This window comes from Camelina sativa, chromosome 3 (genome assembly GCF_030686135.1).
Source record: "Camelina sativa cultivar CO46 ecotype springtype chromosome 3, ASM3068613v1".
NCBI lineage: Eukaryota > Viridiplantae > Streptophyta > Magnoliopsida > Brassicales > Brassicaceae > Camelina > Camelina sativa.
In genome coordinates, this window is record NC_141882.1 from 23298230 (window position 1) to 23314250 (window position 16021).

The 16021-nt window shown below is 33.8% G+C and overlaps 2 long non-coding RNA genes across 3 annotated transcripts; one reads left to right on the forward strand and one right to left on the reverse strand.

Annotated features, from left to right (window-relative positions):
- Nucleotides 1-10865: 10865 nt before the first annotated feature.
- On the reverse strand, nt 10866-11543 carry LOC147947593 (uncharacterized). The gene is made up of 2 exons (XR_015594175.1): nt 11408-11543; nt 10866-11325 (listed from the first exon to the last, which is right to left on the reverse strand). It is a non-coding gene; the product is annotated as an uncharacterized LOC147947593 (long non-coding RNA).
- Nucleotides 10909-12190, forward strand: LOC104777540 (uncharacterized). 2 transcript variants are annotated; one of them, XR_766303.3, is made up of 3 exons: nt 10909-11026; nt 11116-11663; nt 11746-12190. It is a non-coding gene; the product is annotated as an uncharacterized LOC104777540 (long non-coding RNA). The 2 variants fall into 2 exon arrangements; XR_015594170.1 differs by having other exon boundaries at nt 11116-11273; nt 11387-12190.
- Nucleotides 12191-16021: the final 3831 nt, after the last annotated feature.

Sequence of the window (16021 nt, forward strand, 5' to 3'; positions counted from 1 at the left end):
GTGACAAAATTTTAATTACAAGACGATGGCGGCGGGACGAAGGTCGAGTTGACGGCGAGGTGGACCAAAGTTGAGTAGGAGGTAATATTATTGTCCCTGTCTGTGTAATTTAAGCTTAATCAATATATGTTTATCATGGTGAGAGTAATGTGAAAAAGACATGAGTTGAGCTTAGGAGGTGTGGGAAGTGAATTTTAATGGATGATGAAAACATGAACAATATTTATTAAGATGTTGAGTGTAACATAACTGTAGGTTACGTATGTTGCATCATGTGTTGCAGGCTGTGTTGACGTGCATTAGTTAGTTAGTAGTCGTATATATTGTTAGTAGATGTTCATTGTGATATACTTATCATCAGCTGTACATGTTTGTGAAGTTTATTTTACCAAAACTAATGTTTCTATTGTAGATATGGGGTCAAGCAATGATGCGAAGAGGTATCCAAGAAGGATGTTTCGAGATGGAAAATATCCAATGCAGAAAAGAAGCTTGCACCACAATTGTAGTTTATCAAATATTGGCGAGTTGAAAGATTTGTTAGGTGATGTGGTGTACAAAGAAATAAGAGAAAAATTGCAGTTGGGATTGCCAATAAAGCTAGCGGAAATTGATTACTTATAGTGTTGAATGACTATTCACTATTTATTAGCTAATCAATTGGGAATAGATTTCCCATCCGAATTATGGTTTTTGGTTGAATGAAAGTCGTTGAGTGAGGTTCTCTTTATATGAAAATGAAGATATAATTGGGTTGAACTATGAGAAAATAAATGAAGCACATTGTGAAGAGGATCATACAGAATTATGGGTGACTTTACATGTTGATGCAGGATGTGGACCAAACTGCAACGAGCTGGTTGCAGGTTTGAGAAACTACAAGAGATGGGGTCCTGACATGAAGATTAAGATTGCTCGGTTGTATCTTGGGCATGTTGGAGTTCTTGGTATATTAAAGAATAGTAGGATACCTCTACAGTACGTCAAAAAGGTATTGAATGAAAAATCATTTGAGAGTTTTCAATGGGGTAGGATTGGCTTCAAGAGATTAGTGGACTCCATCAAAGTGCTTGGTTTACATAACAATGCTGATACCCTCCATGGATGTGTCCATGTTTGCTGATATGGGCATTTGAGAGGTTCAAAGTGCCTTGGTCTAGTTATGGGAATTTAAGAGATCGAAGTACATTTACCTCTAATTAGGTGGGCAGGAGGGAGGCCAAGGAAGGATATTAAATCCTTCATATCTAGGAGCAAACTCTTGAATATTGGAGATGTATTCCTACTGTTCTATTATATCCATTTGATTTACAATTCAGGTTAGAAGATTTATGAATAGAATTATTTGTAATGTTATTGTATTTGAAATGTACCTTGAGATGAAGGATCTAGTAGCAAAAACCTTTGGATGTCATATATCAAGAGTATCCAAGAGAGAATTTAGTGTACGGAGTTGGGAAATGTGGGAAAAAAGAACTGGATAATATGTTGTTTGATGTGATTAATGGGTTAGTGGATGAAAGAGAATGAGATTGTGTGAAAAGGAAGTTGAATTTAGGAAGAAGAGAGAGAGGATGAAATATGTTGAAGGGGATAGTGACGTTGATTTTGTTGAGACTACGCCAATGAAAATCAAAATTATCCCCACAAATGTGAGAGACAAGAAAGAATGTGTTGGCGAGAAGATGTCTCCTGCTGATGATGCACCAAGCTATCGTAATCAGAAAGGATATACATAAAAAAATGTTCTTGCTACTTGTAACTTTGATCTAGAATTCATATATGTCCTCAGTGGATAGGAAGGTACAGCTCACGATTCAAAAGTATTTATTAATGCTTTAACGAGAAGTAAGAGCAAGCTACCTGTTCCCGAAGGTATATATATATATATATATATATCTATATATATATATATATATATATGCATTACATAGAACATTGTTACTTCTCAAATCAACACAATTTTTTAGCTCCATTAAGGAGTAGAAGGTATCATGATCTACTATACTTTAGAGGTCAAGGTTGTGATCCTGGTAATCAAAATGAGTTATTCAACTTGCGTCATGCATCTTTGAGAAATGTGATCGAGAGAAATTTTGGTATCTTCAAATCTGGTTTTCTGATTTTCAAATCAGCACCGCCTTTTCCTTTTAAGGTACAAGCAGAAATCGTATTAGCTTGTGCTGGATTACATAACTCACTTCGTAGAGAATGTCGGTCCGATGAGTTTCTCCCAATTAATACAGTGATGAAAAAACCAATATCGGTCACGAAGAAACCAGTTATGAGGAAAATGGAGATACAAGAATCCTCCAATCTCAGCAAAGAGATTATGCTAATAATTTGAGAGACACAATAGCTGCTAATATGTGGGCAGAAGCTACAGAAATAGGGAGCATGCCATGAAGATCTTGAAGTTTTTAAAAAAATTTCAAATATTGTTCTTTTCTTTGCTTGTGTTGGATTAGGGGGTGATACCAAACATTGTCTTTTTTTTTGCTGTAAATGTTGTTACTAGAATGTATCCTCTATGCTTTGGGGGTGAGATACGTTCATCATACACGTTGTTTTATTACTAGAAGTTTTTTCATTATTATAAATGTTGCAGGTTTTTTCACATATTATTTTACCAATTAGTGAATATGTTACCAATTAGTAATTTGCAATTTGACAAAACTCATCAACTATAGTGCATCCACATCGTTGGAGTAGTTAAATAATTACTGTAATCCCAGCTTGACAAATACCAGTCTTTAAGCTTACAAATAATGCACTCCTGATTTGATGAGCTTAACGAGATCATGTCACGTCTTGTATACGACTACGTAGAATTTGTATCAAATGATTTGAATTCAAGTTCATTGCTGATTTCTCTAACGTCGTTGAGGTTCCTATCGTATTGAAAAAAGAGAGTATCTCCAACACGAAATTCACTCCACCTGTAATAGTAATAACTGTTGTAGACGCTCCATCATTTGGAATCACCTACCTTGTAGATCCTTCCTATCTTGCTAGGTGATGGTAGTGGCGGAGGAATCATACGTGAAGGTTCATGGTTCTTGCTCGATGGTGGTGGAGGAATCCGACATGACAGACCATGGTGGTAGAGTTTCAGTCCCGACACGAATTGAATATGATTTGAGGTGATAAAGTAGTGATGTCCTGGTTCCTTGAAGGTTACAACATCATATCTGGTGTTGTAAACAACCTTAGGAGCAGAATAATAGCATGAATCATACTCTAAGGCGCTAGAAACTTGTAACATCCGCGAACCAGAATTTGCATTTTTGGTCTGAGTGTCGATCGACACCATGGGTGTGTCGATCGACACCATCATTTCCAATTTCGATTGGTTTGTTTTAATTGCTGTTTGGTTCGGTTTGGTTCAATTGGAAATCCCTAAACCAAGTATATAAGAGGAGAAGCGACGAATTAAGGGTATGAGGTTCTCTTGTTTTGTCGCCGTTGAGAGAGAAAAAGAGAGAAAAGGTGAGAAAGTGTTGGAGAGCCTTTGAGAGTGTTCTTGAGAGATTTTTGTCTTGTTCTTGGTGTTTTGGAGGGATCTGTGGCTGTGGAAGGGAGAGCTGTTATTGGGAACGAAGGAGAAGCTTCCTAAGGTGTTGGTTCCACCGTTTCTTATTCAAATCTTCTTGTAAAAGAGGTGAGTGCTTGACCATGGCTGATCTAAGTCTGAGATCTCTTTTGTCTGGTTGTTCTTTGCCTATATGTGGTGTTTGATTGCTTGGGTTTGCTGTTTTAGTGATTCCCATAGGTTTCTGAGGCGATTGGGAGAGTTTGAGACGGTTTCGTAGTGATTTGGAATAGAGGTTCGACGTTCGGATTCGTGCAGATCGCGTCTGCAGAGTCAGTGTCGATCGACACCAGTGTGGTGTCGGTCGACACCCTTTTGTGCTAGCGTCGATCGACACCAGGTTGTGTTAGCGTCGATCGACACCAATCTGGTGTCGGTCGACACCACTTTTAACCGTTTGTGAATTGCTTGTTTGATGTGTTGATTGTGTTTGTTGGTTCAACTTAACAATAGAATCTCAGTTGCTTGTGTGTATAGCCCAGTAGATGGGAGGATGGCCTCACTGTGTATTTTTAATAATACTCATGCAACTCAATATGTGTTTGTGGTGCAGGTAAAGGCAAGTGTGATCGTGGAATCAGGGCGATGAGGATGAGGATGTTCTAGAGGCTTGAATGATTGTGGTCTAGCTATCGTTAGGTTGCTAGTGTTGAGTTGATAGAACATTGTAGGATGTTGGAACTTGGTTATTGCATTATTGGTTTAATGGAATTGTTTTGTTATCCGCTGTTGTGATTGTTGCTAGGTTGTTAGTGGGTATGGGACCGCTAGTGAATTAATATTTAAAAAAAAAAAAAACGGGAACGGTTGTTTCAAAACTTAAGCAAAGTCGCTTCTGCTTGGACTCATATTTTGAACAAAAAAAAAATCAGTAGAGAGAGAGTATATGATCGGACTTCTCCACCACCAATTTTGATAGTTAGGTAGTAAACAAAGATAGTTATTTTTCAAAGATCTTTGTTTATCTAAGCAAGTAATCTTCTTTTTCTCTATCTTTCTAAACTCCATTTTCCATCTCTTGATCTGTTGATTATGTGGTTTGTTTTTAATTTTTCTGGTTATGTTTTGCTTTGTTTTGGTATTTTACCTTTGATCTAATAATTGTAACTCTGTCTATTTTTTTGCTAGGTATATGAGTTTGGTTGAGATTGGGGGAGATATGATGGAAGAGGATTTGGAATTTGCGACGTCGTCAAACAATGTCTCTTCTTCTCTGCCTCCCAAACTCCTCTTCACTGCCCTAGAAGACCCACATTCATTATTTCTTCATTTTATACAAAAGAACAACAAAAAGTCATGGACTATGATTCACAATCTCTCTATGATATGAGATTTACATGACTTTTTTATATGTAGAAAATAATATAGAATCCTAAATTAATAACATAATAGTTGAATTCATTAACAATCCAAGATTCTTTTGTTTTACTTGAATAACATAAAACTTTTAATGACTTGATAAAACTCTTAATCCAATAACACTAGATTTATGAAGATTTTAGATAATTTTGTACAAATTCACAACTAATAACACCAAATTTTAAGAGAGTTTTAAAAAGTCTTGATTGAATAACATATTATACATAACTTTTAAAGTCATTAAAATTCTATTTAACTCTCAAACCAATAACCCCCTAAATTGGACAATACGTTAGATCAATTGTTTCCTTCCTCAGGAGAGGATAATTTTCTGTTTGGTAAATGTATGGATAATAGCATAGATGGAAGTCATAATGAAAAATCTATACGATTTGCATTACTAAGAAGAGCTTTCCTAGAGGCGGTCCTCTTCCAAGAAGTGTGCGATCCTTTTATTGCGCCAGGTGCTGCAAAAGTGGACAAGTTGAAGGTGTTCCTAACTGAATATTTGTAAGTGGTTTTTGCAAATTCAAACTTGACAGGCATTTATTATTGTTTATCCAATAGGATTTATAACTGATTGTTAAATTGTGGAAATCATGGCAAAAGTTCAGAGCACTAGAAATGCCAATTTCTATTTGTGTCTAATGACCCCTAAACAATTAAGGCCACCTGGTGATAAAGAGTATGACTGGTTGTGTGATGCGGTAAGCTTGGATGTTTTCTCTGATAAATGATCTTATCTAAATATAGTGGAATATTCACTGCAGCAATAACTTTTTGTTGCATCACATGTCCGCATGTATATGTTCCGTAGAAAGGATTAAAACGCCATCCTCTTTTGTAAAAGATCGGATTGCTTTTTTTAACCCGTGATTTGTTAATCAATAGGCAAAAGAATACCCTTTTTTAATTCCGATATGAAATGACAGTTTGGAGATATTTTTTTTTATACGTACTTGGAGAGATTACCTATATATGGTATGACACACATGAAATGGGTTGACGATGTAGACATCTTGTACTTCCCACACAACATCAATAACAATCAATAGGTTGCCCTAGAAGCTGACTTAGTGAAGCGCATGATTAAAGTTTATGATAGCATAAACGACAGTAGTACCGTTAAGGTTCTCCACAAGCATTTTAAGCCGTTCACTAGAATGATTCCTCACTTGATGCAGGTTGTTTACCAACGGTACAAGAAAGAGAAGAAAGAGAATGAATACAACCCCCAGAATATTCAACTTGGTGATTGTGTTGTGTATGCGTTGAAGTACATTGATTGTTTAGCCATGTGACTAAACTTTGAAGGCCTCTCTGATGTGGCCATGCCTGTCATTAGGAAGAAACTTGCAGCAAAAGTGTTTGATGAAGTTCCAAACAATGACTCCTTTATGTAAATGTTAGATAAATCCTTGACACACTGTGAATTTAGCGAGGTTGAGGTCATCACGGAATCAAAAAGGTTAAGAAGTTTAATTACATATATTACTATAACTGAACCAGTATGAAGTTTAGATTCCCAGCTAGCTTGGACGCGGGTGGAAATTGAAGAAGGGGATTAGGTCATAATTTTGGTCAGGCATAACAAATGTGGATGTCATTCTGCAATTTTTCGACATCCCCACTTGTAATGTTTTCTAATTGGCCACTCATATAGCCCAATGCGGTTTGTACACTCTTCAGGTATAATGTTTTGTTTATTGGAGGGTTTAGATTATGATATGTTCTTTGCTTGGTTATTCACTGGTGTTATTGGTCATGTAATCCGCGTTGGGCTGTACCCTTGAACGCGATTGTCTAATTTTTTGGCATCCACCTTTTTAAGTTGTTTATTTTGAGATTACTATGAAAAAATTGAGTTTTTTTTGTCAAACTTACAAATTTTCATTTTGGTTGGTCCACGTGTTGGGTGTTTAACCTTTCTAAGGATTAATTTTCCCAGTGAATAAACTACAAAAGGTATTCAAGTTCTTCACTTATAAATAAAGTAATGGGATACAGATCTCACAACAACACCAAACAACATTTCAGAGCAAGATCTAAGTTTATTGAGATTCACATATAAAACTTCCAGGATGTCAGGGGATGAAGTTTTCACCATAACCATCGTAGCTAGAAGATGAATTCTGAATGATAAAGTGGGATGGGAATTCAAATTGAACATTGGTCGTGGTGGGGGCTTCTCCATGACTTATTTGGTCGCAAAACAGTTTACTTCGGAAATTGACGAGTCCTCTTATCCACTGCCTATAACAATCAAAGCTGAGTACAATGGTTTCTGTCAACATCATAAGATAAACAAGGTCGTAAATGTATATGTAACTTGTTTGGGAAAAATTAGTGACCTTGTTGATATTGGTGCTTACGGAGAAGGAGGTGCATAGGGAGAAGTCAATACTACACAAAATGTAGTATCTCACCATATGTAACACCCGTAAACAGAATTTTGGAAATTCGGTAAGGGTGTCGATCAACACTAGTGGTGGTGTCGATCGACAACTTGTCTGGTTGGGTCAAACCGGTTCGATTTTAATTATCTAATTTATGTGGTTGTCTAGGGCTTCTCTTACACGGATGTCAAAAGTGCAGACATCAATCAGTGTTGTGATGGTAACTATGGTGAGTTCTCAAATCCATGTAATGGGGTACGGATAATTAACGAGCATATTATGGACGATAATTTTTCTGATGAGGTAAACTACGATTACGACTTCTGGACGGATTATGTTCGGGTTGACATGTATGGGGAATATATTTTGTAGTCATTCGATAGTTTCATGTTCATATTACATGATTAAATTTCATTACCCTTATCCACCGCTTGTATTTTTTCATTGTTATACGGTTCAAACACTTTGCGTATGTTGTACCCTTACGTAAATAAAAAACAATTACCATTTCTTTTTTGTACCCTGAAAATTTTTCGAACACACAAAGGCTTATATATCATTTTCTTGTGTGTTGTCATTGGTGTAGAGTTACATTACCATTTTCTTATGTTCTACCCTCATCCACCCCATGTGTTTTGTCATTGGTGTACGGTTTAAACACTTTACGTACGTTGTACCCTTACGTAAACAAAAGACAAGTACCATTCCGTTTTTTGTACCCTGAAAATTTTTCGTACACACAAGGGCTTATATATTGTTTTCTTCTGTTTTGTCTTTGGTGTACGGTTTCAGTTTCAATTTCTTTTGTACCCTCATCCACTCCTTGTGTTTTGTCACAAAATCCTCTCAAATATCTGTTCAATACCCCCCCTCTTCAATGTGATTTGTGACATTTATAGGAATCTGAGTGCAGTGAGTCTTAGTTTTTTACATGGATTTAAGTCTAAGAGTTGAAGCAGTGAGAGATAAATTTGACAAGTAGTTAGATGGTTAGTAAAATATCAATAGACGTTTGATAATTGGTTATGTCTTTGATTCCAAGAGTAAGATGAAATTTGCTTCTCTATGTTTTGAAATGCTATATGGTAAAGGTCAATTCAGACTAAGCTACTTAAGGAGTCAATTTCATATGTCATGACTCAACTGTTTTAAGAATGTAAAAGTAGAAGTGTTATGAAGTCAGCTTGTTTCTCAACATATTAGGATGAGATAGGTTCTCAGTCTCAATCTCAAAGTGGAGGACATGAACAAAGTAATGCACATAGTTATGTAGATGAAGATGAACTTTCAGTGGTTTAGGGGGTTGAAAAAATGGCTTCAGTTTACAATAAGAGAATGAATGTAGAAGGATATGATCATCCAACATGGAGTTAACTTGATATGTACTTAAAAACAAGATGTTGAAACCCATTTGCCTAATACATTGGGAACAGACTATGATGTTTTTATGTTGGTGGAGACTCAACATGCCAAAATATCTAGTTTTATCTGAACTAGCTAGAGATATTCTAGCTATGAAAGTTTCTTATGTGGCTTCGAAGTTTGCTTTTAGCACCAGTGGTCAATACTTAGATCCACACAATGGTTGTTCAACACAGTACATGATCGAGATCTTGATGCGTACTAAAAAATTGATGCAATCTGACCATCACTTAGGTGAAAAGGGGGTGAAAATTTTTGCTCAAATGATTGTTGATATTGAATATCAAGATAGCCGTGAAAAAGGTAATACTTTCAATTTGAATTGTTTGCATTCACCACTTTCTTTTGTAACTCTACTAAAAAAATTTCCAATGTCTAGAGTTTGCATTCTGGAGTGAGCCACTAGAAGAAACCATGTGAGACAAGTCAATCTCGAGTACTTATAATATATGCCCTCTAGTCTCTATTGAACTTATTGAGACAAGTCATTTCAAAACCTCAAGGCTTTAATCATACACTTCTACTTGCAGGTTTAAGTTCTTGATACGGTTTGTTTTGCTGACCTTTATCATCCCATGTTTTCGTACCTTTACCATTCAATATCTGTAGATTGAAGAAGCCACAAAAGGAAAAAGCAGTATAACTTCACCTTATGTTTTCTAGTTTCAAGTAGAACTTTGGTTTTGAGGAGGAAGAAGAGAGAAAGAAGTAGATAACTTGGATTAATTTCGGGTCTGATATGGTTAATATAAACGGAGAGTTTTTATATTAAAAATTAATAATTAATTAGATAATCGGGGTAAAATTGGAATTTTGGTTTTGTTGAAAAATTGTGGGTATAAAAATAAAAACACTAATTATTTTGAGTTTTAAATAACACATTTTTATTAATTGGTGTATTTTTATTTCAATCCAAAACAATTAAATGTCCAAGTAAAAACAATTTCAGTTTTTTTTGGCATTTTCCCTCTTATTTTTTGTTCTAATTCTTTCTGTTTAAGCTTTCACTTATGTAGTTTATATATTACAATTCACTAAACAAAAACTCTTATGTTTAGTACTAAACAAAGATAAAGCTTATATATGAAATCTAACGTTCCAAGTAAAAAATATCAAACAGATTTTCTACAAAATAAAAACAGGATAAGACTTAGGCCCTGATTGGTAACGATTGTTACTTTTGGCTGTAGAGACTTTGACTTTAAAATTTTAGCTGTAGAGAATTTGGCTGTAGATGCTTTGACTGTAAAAACTTTAACTGTTAAAATATGATTGTTTACTAGCAACTTTTAAAGTTATAGTTGTTTTTAAATTATTATTATATATTAATAATACAATTTAATAAATATAAATTATGCCAGAATATATTTATATACCAATTTAATAACAAGAATAAATTTTATTGATGATAAATTAAAAATTTTTAAAATGTAAGTCAATCAAATATGTGATTTTTTGTTTGAAAATTACTGTTTTTTTTTTTTTTTGGTGACTGATTTTCATTAATTTTAATTGTTTTGTATGTTTTTTTTAATTGAGTAGTTATATGAATAGTCAAAAATCCATTAAATACTAATTAATACATTGTTTTGCTTTTAAATACTTAGTATCTAAGTTTAGAACTTTTGCTTTTAAAACCTTCCGGTTCTTATTTTTTTTTGTTTGTACTTTCGCTTATGTTGTTCTTATCATTATCTTATATTTTGCTATATAGTTATCTTGTTAATTCTTAACTAAAATAAATTCAAAAGTTAAGTCTTTATTGTTAAAATTGTATGCTATTTCAATCATAATCTAATGTACGTTGTGAATTTTTTTTTTGTAGATATGCTATTATTTTTGATTAATTTATCCAATTAAAGAGTATGTTTTTAACCATATTGATTAAAAAGGACCCAGAGTTAAACCAAGTCATTCGTTTGTAGGTTGATAAAGATTGAAATCAAATAGAAAAATAGTTTTTCAATTAATATTGTGAATTACTTTTTTACTAAAGTGTATAACTTTTTTTTACCATTTAAATACAAAACTAGAAAATGTATGGCCAAGATTTTAATTTAAACAAAAGTCAATCATTTGTAGGATTTATGGAATTAAAGAGCAAAACTAATTATTTTTAATTTAAAAATACCAAAAATAGGTGATTGAAAGGACACGAATCACGATGTGTGGTGGTCTTGTAATTGCGACATTATCAAGAATACTGTCAAACTGATCTGAAATCTAGCAAACAAATCTCTATCAGTGAATTAAAAAGGTGATTCTTCTTCTCTTCCTTAATGTCTGAATCTCTCCCCCAATCTTTTGTACATATAAACTGACATCAGAGCTTTGTGTGTAATTTAGGATTTCCAGGAGAGGCCATGGCTACAATGTCTCTAAACAACTCATAAAGCAAGAGGAAGCCTATCAAAACCGAAGGCAGCTTTGTATAAGACAGGTTCAGTGATTTGCCATACAATTTGTTATGTCAAATCCTCTCTGAACTCCGTACCAAGGAAACGGTTAGCACTAGTATCTTGTCAAGGCGTTGGAAAGATCTCTGGTCACATCTTCCTGTTTTGGATTTGGGTTACAATGATTTCAAAGATACTGATTTCGATTTGATGCTTTATAGATTGTTTTTTTGGAGCCTAACCTGGTTTTAGAGGTAACGAAACAAATTCTGATTGTGGATGATCAAAGAAAACAGTGTAGAGAGTCAAATCCACCAATGTGAAGCATGAATAGAGCGAGAGAGGCATCCTAACCAAGGCATCATGAACAGCCACCGTATTCAGAATAGTTAGATGACCAACTCCACGCTCAAACACTTTATATATCGTGAACACAAAACAATCATGAACGGGCTCAACATCAACATCATAAACCAACTTGAACGAGTCTAAATCCAGGTTAGGTTCCAAAAAACAATCTATAAATCCCATCAATCTAAATCATTATCTTTGAAATCCTCATAACCCAAATCCAAAACAGGAAATTATGACCAGAGGTCTTTCCAATGCCTCGACAAGATATTAATGTTAACCGATTCCTTGGTAGAGAGAGTTGAGAGAGGATTCGACATAACACATCATATGGCAAATCACTTAACGTGTCTTCTTGCTTTAAGAGTTGTTTATAGATATTGTAGCCATGGCCTCTCCCGAAAATCCTATATTTCACACAAAGTTACGATGTCAGTTTAGAAGTACGAAAGATTACGGAAGAGAAGAAGAAGAGCCTTTTCAATTCTCTGGCAGAGATTTCTTGCTAGATGTCAGATCTCTTTGACAGTTTTCTTGATAATATCGCAATTACAAGAGCACCACACGTCGTGAGTCACGTCCTTTCAAATTTCAATCTTTACTGACCTCTTTTTGGTATTTTTAAATTAAAAATAATTAATTTTCCTCTTTAATACTTTCACTTATCCTACAAATGATTGACTTTCGTTTAAATTCAAATCTTGGCCATACATTTCATAGTTTTGTAATTAATTTGGTCAAAAAAAATATAAAGTAGCTAAATAAACAATGTAGTAAAAAGTAGTGTAAAATATTAATTGAAAAAAAAAATCTCTTTATTTTCGATCTTTATTAACTCTTCGTATATATTTTTTTTATGTCAACCACTGGGCCACAACAGGCCGGCCCATTAGCCAAATCCCTATATTTATAGGGAGCGAGACTCGATCATTGGTGTGATGGGGTTTTATGCATTAAAGACTTACCATTTGTCACTCCACTAAGATTACTTCGCACTCTTCGTCTTTATTTATTTTTAAAATTTTTAATCAATAGGGTGAAAAAACTTACTGTTTATGGAAAAATTAGTCAAAAATAATAGCTTATCTACAAAAAATTATCTTCACAAAGTACATTAGATTATAATTGAGATAACATACAATTTTAACAATAAATACTTAAGTTTTGCATTTATTTTGATTATGAATTAACTAGATAACCATAAAGCAAAATATAAGATAACTAGATGAGGACCCGTCCGATGTGCGGGTTTAAAGTTTTATAAATTAAATTAAATTTAACAAAAATATATTAAAATTTGTTGTACGTTATTTATAAATTCTATTTTTGTTATAATACACTGATTTATATCCATTTACAAATCTTTTATTTATGTTACTATAAAAATTGTATTTTTTATACCTAAATATACTTTATGTTACAAATATATTCTTTATCACCACCTTGAAAATGTCTATATGAACACACTAAGCCAAATATTTACTTTCCCTTCTGCATAGTTTTAATTACTAAAATTGTTGGGCCAAAAAACATTTTGAATTAAAAATATATTACATAATATATTAATCAATAATGTATCTTCACAATAATGTATGACCACCATGGAGAAAACATTTTCTCCGCCCTCATCTCTTATCGAAAGAACCTTGCGTCCAACCTCCTCCACCTTATAGAGAACCTTGGCTCCGCCTTCCTCCCTTGGGGATATAACCTTTCGTCCAACTTCCTCCACCTTCCTCCATTGGGGAGATAACCTTGTGCCCAACATTCTCCACCATAGAGAGAACCTTGGCTCTGCCCTCCTCCTATGTGGAGAGGACATGTTCACGTCTTTTTGCTATCTCAAAATAGCTTGCTCCGACAACCAATGAAAGTAAGAAAAATTTCTAACGTCACAAAATCTTTTGATAGTAACTAATGTTAAATTTTCCACTTTATTCGTGGAAGTGTCTTTGACACACCATGATGTAGTTTCTGTCTCTGTAATGCTTCAACCGCCACCTTGCTTAGAGAGTGCATATCCACTCTCAGTCCATGGGCCTACCTTCCTAAAGGGGCCCTACATCTATTTCCTGTCTGTGGACCTACCCATATTCGATGGCCGGTTTGTTACGTTTGGGAGGTTTCCGCAAACTAGGATGTCACAGTCTTTGAGCTCCTATAGATCTATCAACAACTATTTATGTTTTTCTAATTTATCTATCTTTGTTTGTTGTAAGCTTGTGTTTGATTAGCCTATTTTATCTATTAATTAAGTTGATGAGCTTCTACTCGTTATCTCCCTTTAGGATTGAATGAATAATGGTAACAATTATGTTTGAAAAAAGAAGGGTTTATGACCAACCAATCAACGTTGAGAAATTAGAAAAAAAATAATTTGACATAATATAAAAAATACCAAATAATTCAAAGATGAAAATATAAATTAAAAAAAAATAATCTAAAAATACTACAATAAATTTTCAAATACAGTATTAGGAAACGAAGACGTATATATTAATCTTTTTTTTGAGTCAACATATTAATCTTTCCTATCCCCAACTGAAAAAGGAAAAAGTAGGAGAAAATTTTGGTTTAAAAAAAATAAGAAAAATTTACCTTCCCATTAAACAAATTTCCCAACTAAACAAAAATGAAAGCAGTTTTTTTGAATAAATTATTTAAATATGAGAAAATTTATGTTTATATAGAAGTGAGTATTTACAAAACTTAGAATTAATAATTAACTGTATATTTTCCTTAAACCCTTTTCTATTTTTTTGTAGAACTAATAATTTAAAATGAATATAAGTAAATAATATTATAATTTCAAATTTTATGAAGTATATATATAATCTCCTTGTAATTATTTTAAAAAACTTTGTACTTTTGTTGTAATCAAGTTCCTTCTATTAAATATTAACTTTTACAAATGTCAAAATTTGAGATTAATCACTTGACACGTGTCATAATCCTGTTAATATCTAACTTTCAAAACCCAACTTCATATAATAAGATTACAAGAACTACGTAAACGAAAGTACAAACAAAAAGAAAAAAAAGGAGAAGGATTTAAAAGCAAAAGTTTTAAATTTAGATACAAACTAAGTTTATACTTTGTAGAAAATCTGTTTGATATTTTTACTTGAAACGTTAGATTTCATTTATAAACCTTATCTTTGTTCAGTAATTAACTAAACATAAGAGTTTTTTTGTTCAGTAATTCATTACATAAGTGAAAGTTAAACCCAAAGAATGAGAACAAAAAATAATTAAAAACAAAAGTTAGAAACTTAAACCTTATAGTGTTTATGTGTACCTTGTAAAAATATCTTCTTCTTTTGAAATGTTAGTTTTCATATACATACCTTAAAATATTTGTGAGAAATTGTGTTTAGTGGATTTTAAGTCTATAATTATTGAATTTATTTTGGTTAAGAATTAACTAGATAACTAGAAAGCAAAATTTAACGCTCTGACCACCACCTCTCAGTGGGTCCCATGTTCACTTTTATTCCATGGACCTACTTTCTTTAATAAGCCTCACTTCCTCACACTAGGCCCGTGAGCATATCCATATCCAACGGTCGGTTTGCTATGTTTGGGAGGCTTTAAAGACTTGTTACCATCCCTACAAATCAACACATAATCTTTTCCTGTGTTTTGTTCTCACTCGCATAGTTCCGACAATCACTTCCAGGAAGGTCACCAACCCCGAGACTACTCCAGCATAAGCATGCTTAACTGTGGAGTTCCATTAAGACCTTTGACAGAAAAGATAAGTGCACTTTGGTGATATAGGTGGCCAAATAAGTTCTTTTAAACCTTTCCGCAAACTCGGGTGTCACAATTCACCGCAACTAACAGATTGCAGCATCCTCGTTGCGCACCAAGAACATCACCCCGATGGTGTGAGCCCACTCGACTCAACACTCATTTGGGTTCGGCTATGATACCACTTGTAACGACCCGACCGACCGCCACCTCTAAATGGGACTAATGTCCACTCCCTGTCCATGGGCCCAATTTCTTTAATGGGTCCATGTCCTCTCATTAGACCCGTGAGTCCATCTATATCCGACGGTCGGATTGCTACGTCTGAGAGGCTTTAAAAACTTGTTACCATCCCTACAAATCACCACATGATTTTTTCCTGTATTTTGTCAACTCGCATAGTTTGACAATTACTTCCTGGAAGGTCACCCATCCCGAGACTACTCCAACATAAACATGCTTAAATATGAAGTTCGCTCAAGACCTTTAACCGAAAAAGTATTACATTTTGGTAACATAGGTGGTTAAATCAATTCTTTTAAACCTCTCCGCAAATCGGGGTGTCACACAAAATATAAGATAATTAGAAAAACTATGTAGACGAAAGTACAAACAAAAAGAAAGAGAATGAATAGGTTTTAAAAGTAAAAGTTCTAATAGATACTAAGCCTTTTGAAAATTGTAATAATTTTCTATATTTCTACAAATGGTTGTTTCAAAATGTTTATCTATCTTGTAAACACTTTCTAATA